At 55.0% G+C, this 11031-nt stretch overlaps 1 pseudogene; it reads left to right on the top strand.

Moving 5' to 3' along the window:
- The first annotated feature begins 8192 nt into the window (after positions 1–8192).
- LOC129564075 (melanoma-associated antigen 8-like) lies at positions 8193–10188 on the top strand (annotated as a pseudogene).
- Positions 10189–11031: the final 843 nt, after the last annotated feature.

Here is an 11031-nt window from a genome sequence, read left to right as displayed (position 1 = left end):
GTTTCAGCACTTGGAATCTTTTTAGATGTGGCATGCAGGGTCTTTAGCTGCAACACATGAACTCTAAGTTGTGGCATGTAAATCTCAGTTGCAGCATGCTAATTCTCAGTTGTTGCATGTGGGATCTAGTTCTCTGATCAGGGATCAAACCTGGGTCCCCGACCTTGAGAGCATGAAGGCTTGGCCACTGGACCACCATGGAAGTCCCTCCAGCTCTTTTCTTTTTTCCCAAGATTGTTTTGGCTATTTGGGGTCTTTTGTGTCCATACAAATTTCTAGTTCTGTGAAAAATGCCATTGATAATTTGATAAGGATTACATTGAATCTGTAGATTGCCTTGGGTAGTATAGTCATCTTACAAAATGGATTCTTCCAATCCAAGAACACAGTATAGTTTTCCATCTCGCTGTGCTGTCTTCAATTTCTTTCATCAATATCTTACAATTTTCAAAGTACATGTCTTTTGCTCCTTAGGTAGGTTTATTTCTAGGTAGTTTATTCTTTTTGATGCAGTTAAATGGGATTCCGTTCCGTTCCGTTCCGTCGCTCAGTCGTGTCCGACTCTTTGCGACCCCGTGGACTGTAGCCTACCAGGATTACTTAATGGTAAATGGGATAGTATCCTGAAGTTCTCTTTCTGCTAGTCACTGCTAGTGTACAGAAATGCAAATAGATTTTGTATATTAATTTTGTATACTGCAACTTCACTGAATTCATCGATGAACTCTAGCAGTTTTCTGGAGCAGGACACTGGCAGTTCTCGTGGCCAGAACAAAGGGGACCCTCAAGCTGCCACAGGCAGCCAAGGGGAGCAGGGGTGGTTGAGCATCTCTCAGGAGTATGCAGGGGCAGCCAGAAAATACAGAGAGGAAACGGAAGGCCCAGCGATTCATCCATTTGCTGAATTGTGTCAGGGAGCATCCTGCCACAATCCTGACAGCTGAGGAGGCAGCCTGGAATGATGGTGTGTAGGGCAGGGCCAGTCTGGGGTGGACATGCGCAGGCTGTGGAGCCCAGTGGTTGGTGGTCTGTCCTCCTTCTGTGTCCCTGGGACCTCACCCATCACCACTACAGCCCCCACCCTGGGGCTCCCACAGACCGACCACAGGGCTCAGAGAGGGTTAGTGTGGGGGACCAGATGCCTTGCCAGCTATAATGCACAGAGGACCGGGTGGCTGTACCCTTGACCTTGGACCCCCACGCTGGATGTGGCTGTGCTTGAGTGCAAGAGTGCCATGCAGAAGACTCAAGGCATCTATGAACACAGAGGAGGGGCTGATTTTGAGGGTCACACCTCTGTTGGTGTGTGTCTCCCTGGCCCTGGGGCTCCAGGACCAGAAGGTTCTGCCTAGTTTACACGAGTGCTCAGCCTGAGACTTCACATCCATGCATGAGTGTCATGGTGCCTGCTGCCATGATGAGAGTGGACCAGGAGGCCGACATGCTGACCAGCCTGGGTGCAGCCAGCCCTTCATTAGGTACTTAATGACCACCTTCTGATGTCATCCCCGAGCAAGCAGAGGCCTTTGTTGTGGGTCCAAGCACCAGTGTGAGCCTGGACTGCTCCTTGCCACTGCACTGTCCCATTTCCAGGAAGGAGGGATGTACCACCTTCCACTTGCCTATGGAAAAGAAGGGCCCCACAATGGACAGGGTGCCCAGCTTCGGTGGGGCTCCCTTTCTCCCAAACACAAGGCCTCTGGCCCTTGGCTTAGGGTGCTGCGCCCCTCCCTGTGGACCTTTTGGTAACCTTGGCCCAGCCGGTGCCCATGGGCCACTGCAGCTTCATGCTGCTGCAAGACAGCGCTTTTCAGGCTTCTAGCGAGGAGCCTTTGTTGAAGAGGCCACACACAGAGTGTGGTGCCCTGCCTGGGGGAGAGAGCAGCCTCCTCTCCCTCCCCTTTCCCAGGAAGCAGTGGACCATTGTCAACAGTCACCACTTTGTGTCCATCTGGTGGGAGGAAGACAGGACTTGCATAGGCATCAATGAGGAGCTCTTCAAGAACATTTTGCAAAGAGTGGGCTCAGACAAGTTATTTGAGATAGACTGCATGAAGAGCTTCGTCCGCCAGCTTAGCCTGTACGGATTCAGCAAAGCACCCCAGGATGTGCTCACCTCCGTCTGTCTGACCAGCATGCTCACGGAGGAGCCCCCTGTCTGTGTCCTGAGCAAGGTGAGGGCAGGGGAGTACCTGCTGGATCCTGCTGGCAGGGTGGGTGCCAACCTCAGGGCCATGGTGGCAGGCCTGCCAGGAAAGCACTGTGTAAAGACAGGACTGGGGACTGCCGTGACTGCAGAAGCTGTCAGTGCTGTGTGCTGCATTGGGGAGTTGTGAGGGGGAGAGCCTAAGCATTCTCAGCACGAAGAAGTCACTGCCCCTCCTCTCTCTGGTGGGGATGTCTGTGTGAGATGACGGAGGTAAGCTGGATGCACAGTACGGATCAGGTCATGATACCTGGGGGCCAGGAGTCACTCTGTGCTGCTGACCCATGGGCCCTTAGATTACAATCACACTGGGGAAAGAGATGACACTGCTCAAATTCTGGACCTTTCTGTCCTCCAGCCAGGGCACAAATGGGCCCTGGGTGGAGGCAGGTGGGGAGAGGGGTTTGTGTGCCCCCATGATTACCTCGTGGCTCAGACTGGAAAGAATCCACCTGCAAGGCGGGAGACCTGGGGTCAATCCCTGGGTTGGGAAGTTCTGGAGGAGGGCCCAGCAACCCATGCCTGTATTCTCACTGGGAGAATCCCCATGGACAGAGGAGCCTGGTGGGCTATTGTCCATGGGGTCGCAAAGAGTTGCACATGACTGAGCAACTAAGCACATGACTCCCATAGCTTTGGAGCTGAAGTTTAGTGCAGGGAAGCACAGGTCCTTTCCTGGGAAGTGTTCTGGTTAGCCGAGGGAGTGCAGGCCATGGGTCGACCCCGGCATAGAAAGCAGAGAAGCTTCTGCAGTCTGCCCACTGCAAATGACATGTCCTCTCTCCGGGCCTCGTACAGATACTCTTGGGCCAATTGGAGTCATTTTCCAAAGGTGAGAGGCAATGGTGAGTTAGTGAGTCTCAAGGATGGGCAAGCTGGAGCACTGCCTCCTGTGAGACAGGGTCCCACTTTCTCCATGAGGCCTAGGGATGCCTGGGTGAGGGAACCCAAGGGCCTAGCCATGAGGGTGCTGGTTTCATAAGCCTTTTGAGACTCGGACTTTGCTATTCTCTCTCTCTCGGTGAACCCCAGTTACAGTTCTGCTGCAGTCCCCTGTTTAAGAGAGACGGCCCACACCTCCTGGGGAAGGTGAAGAGTAGAGGGAGTGTTAAGTCTGCGTCTCGGCAGGTGGAGGGCAGGCCAGCAGCCCTGGGCATCCCTCCTGTGCCCAGCACCACACAGCCACAGGATGGCCTGTCACCCTGCCCTGAGGGTGCCCAGGGGACTGCATGCCACCTGGAACTCACCCCTGCCACTGCCCTGGCGAGGACCTATGCCACCCAGCTCCGCCCCACCTTGATGGGTCCTGGCAGCCCAAGGGCATGCAGGCTCGTCTCTCTAGTCCCTGACATGACGGAGGTGGCCCTGCCCAACGAGGGCCAATGGCTCTGCTTCACCTGGTCTCTTGCCCAGATGGCTCCTCCTATGGTGGTGGTGGTGGACCCCACCACTGTGCCCAGTCAAATCTTCAGCCTGCTGCCTAGGCAGCTCCCAGTGACCACACTGGTGCCTCTGTGCACCACCTGGATGCCCGTTGTGGCGGCGGGACAGACCCCAGCCTGACCATGAATGTTCAGGTCCAGAACCCCTTCTATTACTGATCAGGAAACACCTCTTTCCCATAATCTCCACCCCTTTCAGGTGCACCCCCAGAGGACACCAAACATGATCCCTATTCAGACAGATAGAGGCAGCCCTGTGGTCAGAACACTGCAGGGCAATAAAGAGCCTGAAAACATGAGGGATTTCCCACCTAGCACATGTCTTCAGCGCCTCCATCCAAGGCCTGGCTACATATTTGAGTCCCCTCAGGCAGCTGCTTGCTTATGAAAGCAAGACAGATGGCCGCTCATCCCCGGCACAATACAGGCACCTACTACACATCCGGAGAAGCCCCTCAGATTCTCTGCACCCAATCATTGAAAAGACCCATCAAGGGCTTAACAAGAGCTTGGCAGAGTGGCTTCACGGGCACAGGGACACTGTCCAGCAGGCTCCTCACTTGACAGATGAGAAGTTAGGCCTCCCCCTTTCGGGGCCCCAAAAGAACCCTTACTGTCCTGAGATGCACAGGGCTGGAGCCTGTGGTCCCTGCAAGAGGTCTGCGGGTGTTCAGTCTGGGAGCTTGCTGGTGTCTGGACAACAGGCCTGAGGTTTGGCTTCATTGCAGGGCCTGTACCTGGTGACATTTTCTTGTTTCTATTTTCTTTTCCTTTTTCAGCTGAGCACTCCGAGGGTGTCACACTTCAGCATCCTCTGCTCATTGGGGTGTCCCATTTGTAATGCGATACTTTATAAACATATAAACCACTCTTTCTCATAACAGTGTTTGTCCTGAGGAGCATAGCAAATAGCCCTCCAGGGTAGCATGGCAGAGACAAGTGCTCTGAGGTCAGGTGAGGGGAGAGTGCACACACCAGTCCACAGGAACCGGAAGGCTGGGTCTCCCTTGTTGGAAGTCTGGTGCAGGCAGAGGAGGCCTTGAGAAAGGACAGAAGGCAGTGCAGGCCAGGGCTCTGGCAGCCCCAGCATTGAGCTGCCGTGACGCCTGAACAGGCTGCTCACTTCCATAACAAAACACAGCCCCTTTCGAAGGTTCGCTGCCTGGGGCGCGCCTTAAATATCAGATTTCATTTGCTTTTTTGTCTTGACTTCCGTATGCCTCCTGACCTGGAATCACATGCAGGTCCTGCTATTTCAAAACCACATTCCCAGAAACCTCAGCATGTGTGGCACCTGCTTACCTGTAAATCTATAGAGAAAGTGGAGATGTGCAGATTGCAATCTCAAGTCATGTGCTTGTCACAAAAGGCAACTTTTATTTACAAAGTCAAGGCTGCCTGAAATCAAGAGATCCATGTGGTACTTCACTCCCACCGCTCAGTCCTTGGTAGATTTTGACTGATGTTTGCAGAGTGAAGTGGCTAAGCATGAGTCCTCCTGGGCCGGACAGAGGCAGCAGCCTAATATCACACAGGAGTGTAGGGAGGGAGCCTGGCTTTGATGGGCTGGCCCTGGACAGTCAAACTGTCTCAAGCCCCACACATGCCCAGGTCAAAAGAAGAAAGGCCTGGCAGCTCCAGAGGCACGGGTTTAGTTCTGTCCCCCGGGACTGCAGAGGCGACAGTGTCTAAGAGAGTGGAAATGCAATTCAACCAGACAGCGTGTCTCAGAGAGGGGACCTGCCTCACAAGTGCTCCAACTAGGTAAGGGTGATCCTGGAGGCCCAACCATGCAGACCCCGGGGAACCAGTGATCCATGGCCAGCTCACTTCCTACCAGCTCTGCCTGAGCCTCCGTTGTCCCAGTGTTCATCTTGTGTCTTCTGTGGCCCCTTCATCCCCTGGGCTCCCTTGCTTTGTCCCTTCGCAAAAGGAGGTGCCATGGCCAAACAGGGATGAGGTCGGGAGGCTGGAAGAGGCTGATTTCTGGATGACAGAAACAAGGCTTAGTCTGCAGTGAGCAAAGCTGGTGGTGCTCTGGATTGCCAGCTCTCTGCAGGAGGAACCACCTGGGAATCTGTGGCAACTGTCATGAGCCAAGACTCTTGGATGAATTGAGCTACAATCCAGCAAGGGAGTCTAATGAGATACCGCAGCCTGAGTCTTGTCCACACCCTACCCCACAAGCAAGGCCTGTGATGGGCAGCAAGGTGCTCACCCATCCCGTGAACCTCTGGAAAGGGAGGGAAGGTCCCCATCTCCAGCGTCTGATGTCCCGGCCAGGGAGTCCCCTGAGGTACCATGCAAATTCCCCAGATGATGAACTCTGCATGCTCCCACCATCAACAAACCTGGGGATCCCCAAGCCTCGATCAGGCAGCATCTCTGGCCTCTGAGCAGTGCTCTGGTGGGTTGTAGGTGGGCAGGTGGCGGCCAGCCCATCGTGTGGACTGGGCTGGACTGCAGTAAGGCTGAGATTTTGGCCCTCAGGGGCCCCAGGGGCAGGGCAGTTCAGCCACCCACCCTCCTCCCTAATGTCTTTCCTTCCTGGGGGAAGAGTCTAGTCACCCAATCAGTGGGGCTTAGAACCCACAAACTCACAAGCTCTTGGCCCCGAGAGCCCCTCTGGCCACTCTGCACAAGAAGGGCCATGGCGGGGAGAGGGCATCCGTGCAGACCAGTGGCAGAGAGCCACCAGGAGATGACCCTGGGTGAGGAGGAGTGTGAAGTCACTATGAGCAGCCAAGGCCATCTCCAGGCTGCTGAGTTCTTGCTAACTCACTTGCCTCTGCTTACCCTCTTCAGCTGAAACATGCTGCTGCTAAGTCACTTCAGTCGTGTCCGACTCTGTGTGACCCCATAGACGGAAGCCCACCAGGCTCCCCCGTCCCTGGGATTCTCCAGGCAAGAACACTGGAGTGGGTTGCCATTTCCTTCTCCAACAGCTGAAACATAATTTATACAAAAATTTCTGAAGTGTGCTTACACTGAGGGTCCCCCATGGGAAGGTGAGTGGTTCCATGTGCTTCCCCATGATCATGGGCACAGCAGCACCCCCATCCAGCATCTGTGCTATTACTGCAGCCTTCTCTCAAGTGTTAACAAGGAACCCTGCTAAGACAGGACAAGGGGGTCCAGTCACCCCGTCCAGTGGACCCTATAGAACACAACTCAACCCCCAACTGGGACTCCTGGGGGCCCTGGTCCAGGCTGTCAGACTGAGACCCCACACCCACCCTCACTTCCTCAGTGAACTCGGAGAGTCAGAGGCTTGGTCTTTGGGGCACAGTCTCAGGTGGGCAGAGGGAAGTGCCCATGTACTGTGAAGACTTGAAGTGAGGACCAGAGGAGACTGAGGGTCCCCACCGGATGCATGCGCATCCCTCTCAACATCCCTGAGGGACCAGGGGGCAGAGCATTCAGATGTAACCTCACTGATCCTAATGGGAGGGGAGAAGTGAGGGCCTGGGTCAGGTGCCCGGGTTCAGGTCAGCAGAGTAAAGGAACCCAGCTGTGCTAGGAATCAAGGTAGAACCCTGAAGGGGGCTCTGGTACCACACGACATCCACATCATCAATGCTCTCAACCCTGGGTGTCCCCAGCAGAATTGTAGGAATGAACCCCCTACTCCCACTTGCCTCTCAGGGGTCCTCACTGGGGAGGGCCTGGTTCTAAAGGGAGCAAGGTCAGGGAAAGACGGTGGTTCCCAGATCTCCTGAGAGTCAAAGTGAGGAGCAGAAAGAAGGTTGCGGACGGCCGGGGGCATCGTCTAAGCCCTGGGAAGCACTGGGCTTGGAGCCGTGATGTGTCCGCAGACTATCCCTGGGTGTCCCAGTGGTGGCTTTGGTGATGAGGGTCCCACTTCTAGTCAACACAAGGGGCATCCCCAGACCTGCCAGGGCTCAAGATGAGGACTTTGAGGGAGGACACGAGGAATCCCACAGGTCCCGGCACCTGCTGTCAGCCTGGTGGAATCTGGTGGGGGCATGAGCACGGGGTCTCAGAGACGTTGGAGACTTGATATAAGAGGCAAGGTCTCAGAGATTGGAGGGGAGATTCTTAGGTTCTGAAGGAGTTTAGGTTCTGAGGGAGGACTGAGGGGATGCTAGACCCCAATCAGAGGAGACCAAGAGAAGCCCATCCTGGCTGTTTGTCCTTGGAGACCCTGACCCCAATCAGAGGAGACCAAGAGAAGCCCATCCTGGCTGTTTGTCCTTGGAGACCCTGGGGTACGATGAGCACAACAGGCATGGCCTGACTTCCTGACATCTGGGTCTCAGAGAGAGTGGGGCCGCGGTGTGAGAAGCCGGGCCTCAGGTGTGGAGAAGACAGAGCCCAGGTCCTAGCGGGAGTCAAGGTGAGGACCCTGAGGGAGAAGTGAGGGGAACCGGACCCCAGAGGGGACCCTGGTATTCCCCGGGTGGAACGACCTTGTGCAGCATATCCTGACATCGGGTCTCAGAGAGACTGGGGACCTGGTGAAAGTGGCAGGGTTTCAACGTGGCAGATGGGGAAATCCGGGTCCTGCCTGGAGTCCAGGCTCCATGCGAGGAAGGACGGTGGTTAGACCCCAACGCAGGGAGGGATCCTTGCCTTTGATGGGGATACTGGGGGCCCTGGAATGGGGTGAGCAGGGTGAGCATTTTCTTGACCTCTGGCTTAGGGCCTCGGGAGGTGAGGTGTTTGGGCAGAGAGCGGAGGCTTCAGGTCTGCTGAGGGTGGACTCCCCAGATCCCGAGGGAGGACTGAGCAGACCTCCACCCCTGTGGTCAGTGCTGGAAGTCCTGGCAGGACGTGAGGAGAAGCTGAGGCCCAAGAATCTCCCCAGCCTAGGACCCCTGGGAGGCCCTGGGCAGATGCAGTCGCATGTGGGGCCCTTCAGCGCTTTCTGTCCAGACTCGGGTCTTGTTCTGAGTTTCCCTGCAGGTCCCCAAAGGGGCGGGTCCAGGCCGGCCGGGGGAAAGGTGAGCACTACAAGGGATCCCCGATGGGACCTCCCACTGCACAATGGGGGAACTCACATATTCCACCCCTCCTACCATCACAGAAGTCGTAAGTCTGCGCCACAGTCTACCGCCGAGGTGCCCCCTCCATTTCTCTCACAGGGGCTCCAGGAACCAGGAGGCGAAGGCAGAGGTCTGAGGCCGGTGTCCTGAGGTCAGAAAGCAGAGGAGGTCTAGGCAGTGCCAGGAGTCAAGGTGAGTTGTTTCCTCTGAGTGTGCACCAGGGACTCCCTATCCCAGACAGAGGGGGCCCCACAAGGCCCTAATTCCCCCACCTTGTCAGCCCCGGAACCTCAAGCTGTGCTGGCTGCACCCTAGGGAGCCACCTCACATCCTCCTTCGGGTAGCCAGGGGTCAGGCCGCTCAGCAGGAGCTCATCTATGAAGCCCGAGAGCACCCCTCAAGAGGAGACCTGTAAGTGGCCTGAATCAGACGGCCCAGGGTGGGTTTCTCAGCGGAGGCCGCTCACAACCCCCCTCTCCCACAGGCCTGTGGTCCCCATCTGTCCCCTTCCTCACACCTGTCTGCAGTTCGACCCCAGTCATCATGCCTGGGATGCATGAGCTCCGCCTGCCTGAGAGTCTTTCAGGATCCAGGAGAGGACGAGGGTCTGATGGAGGCTCAGTTCATTTGGAGTGAGGAGGAGGAGGAGGAGCAGATGGAGGAAGAGGAGCAGGTGGAGGAGGTGGAGCAGGTGGAAGAGGTGGAGCAGGTGGAGGAGGTGGAGGAGGTGGAGCAGGTGGAGGAAGGAGATGCAGCTTCCTCCTCCTCTCTCCCGGTCTGGGGCACCCTGGAGGAGGTGGCTGCTGCTGCAACAGCCAGTCTCCGCCAGAGCCCTGTGAGTGTCTGCCCTTCTCCCACTGCCATGGCTGCCACTCCGGGGAGCCAATCTGAAGACCATGGCTTCAGCAGGCAAGATGAAGTGCCAAGCACCTCGCATGACCAGGAAGGTGCCAGGTCCTCACTCCAAGATGCACTACGGGTGAAGAAATATGAGCTGATACAATTCCTGCTCAGTAGGTATCTCGCCAAGGAGCCGTTCACAAAGGCAGAAGTGCTGAGTAGTGTCCTCCAAGATTACCAGGACCACTTTGTGGTGGTCTTCGGTCAAGCCTCAGAGTACGTGCAGCTGGTCTTTGGTTTGGAGGTGAAGGAGGTGGACCCCAGTGAGCACACCTATATCCTGGTCCCCACCCTGGGCCTCACCCTCAATGAGACGCTGAGAGATGAGCAGAGGCTGCCCAAGGCCGGCCTCCTGGTGATGGTCCTGTGCCTGATCGCTGTGGAGGTCGACTGCGCCCCTGAGGAGGCGATCTGGGGTGCACTGAACAGGATGGGGGTGTGTCCCGGAAGGGAGCACTACATCTATGGGGAGCCCAGGGAGATGCTGACCCAAGTGTGGGTGCGGGAGGGTTACCTAGAGTACCAGCAGGTGCCTGACAGTGATCCTGCTCGCTCCGAGCTCCTGTGAGGTCCCCAGGCCTATGCGGAGACCAGCAAGTTTAAAGTCCTGGAGTATCTGAGCAGAGTCAGTTGAAGCGGTCCCAGGTCCTTCCACCCCCTCTGCAGAGGCTGCGAGGGAGGAGAAAGGGGAACTCTGAGCCAGAGCAGCAGCCAGGCTCCTTCCAGGCCCACATCCAACAGCTTGTCCTGGGGGCAGGAAGGGAGGCTGTTCTTTCCCTCTGTGACTGAAGAGGGAGCAGTCAGCCTTCTTAGCAGTGAGGGCCTCGGCCTATTGGGGCAACCTGGTATGCGGCATCTTTGTGTTCCTTTTCTCTACAATGACATGGGGACTCACCTCTATTTTCTTTAGGAATTTTTCAGGTCTTACTCTTTTTTTATAGGAGGCTTAAGGAGTTTCAGTGTCTAACTCTGTCAATGCCATTGATCACACTGTGTTTGTACTTACCCATTTCAAGAACAAGAGTTTTCCTATTTTGTAAAATGAAATGAGGAACTCCTCCATTTTATTTCATGGTTTTGAACAAGATAATATGGAATTAGAAGTATTTTGGAAATGTGAAATTACTTAGTAGATACACAGTTGGTGGAAGAATTCGAAAATAAAAAGTGATTGTAGTGAAGTCTTGCTTCTTATACTTTTTGTCTATCATTTTGTACAACTAAGCTATCTCTGTTTATTTGGATTTTCCCAGGTTATTTAAGAAGGTATGAGAAAATTGATCTGAGTTCATGTTGATCTCACGTGTATTTGTACATACCCAATTCAAGACTGAGTTTTGCTATTTGTAAAATCAATTGGGAAGCCTTCAGTCATGGTTTGTGATCCCAAATTAGATAACATAGCATTGGAACAGGAATTTACCTGGAAATGTGAAAGTAATTAGCAGTACAATTAATGGGGTCAAGAAATAGAGAA

Source organism: Moschus berezovskii, chromosome X (assembly GCF_049115385.1).
Source record: "Moschus berezovskii isolate FMDL1 chromosome X, NW_MosBer_1.0, whole genome shotgun sequence".
NCBI classification, from domain to species: Eukaryota; Metazoa; Chordata; class Mammalia; order Artiodactyla; family Moschidae; genus Moschus; species Moschus berezovskii.
This window is presented reverse-complemented; position numbering and strand designations above follow the sequence as displayed.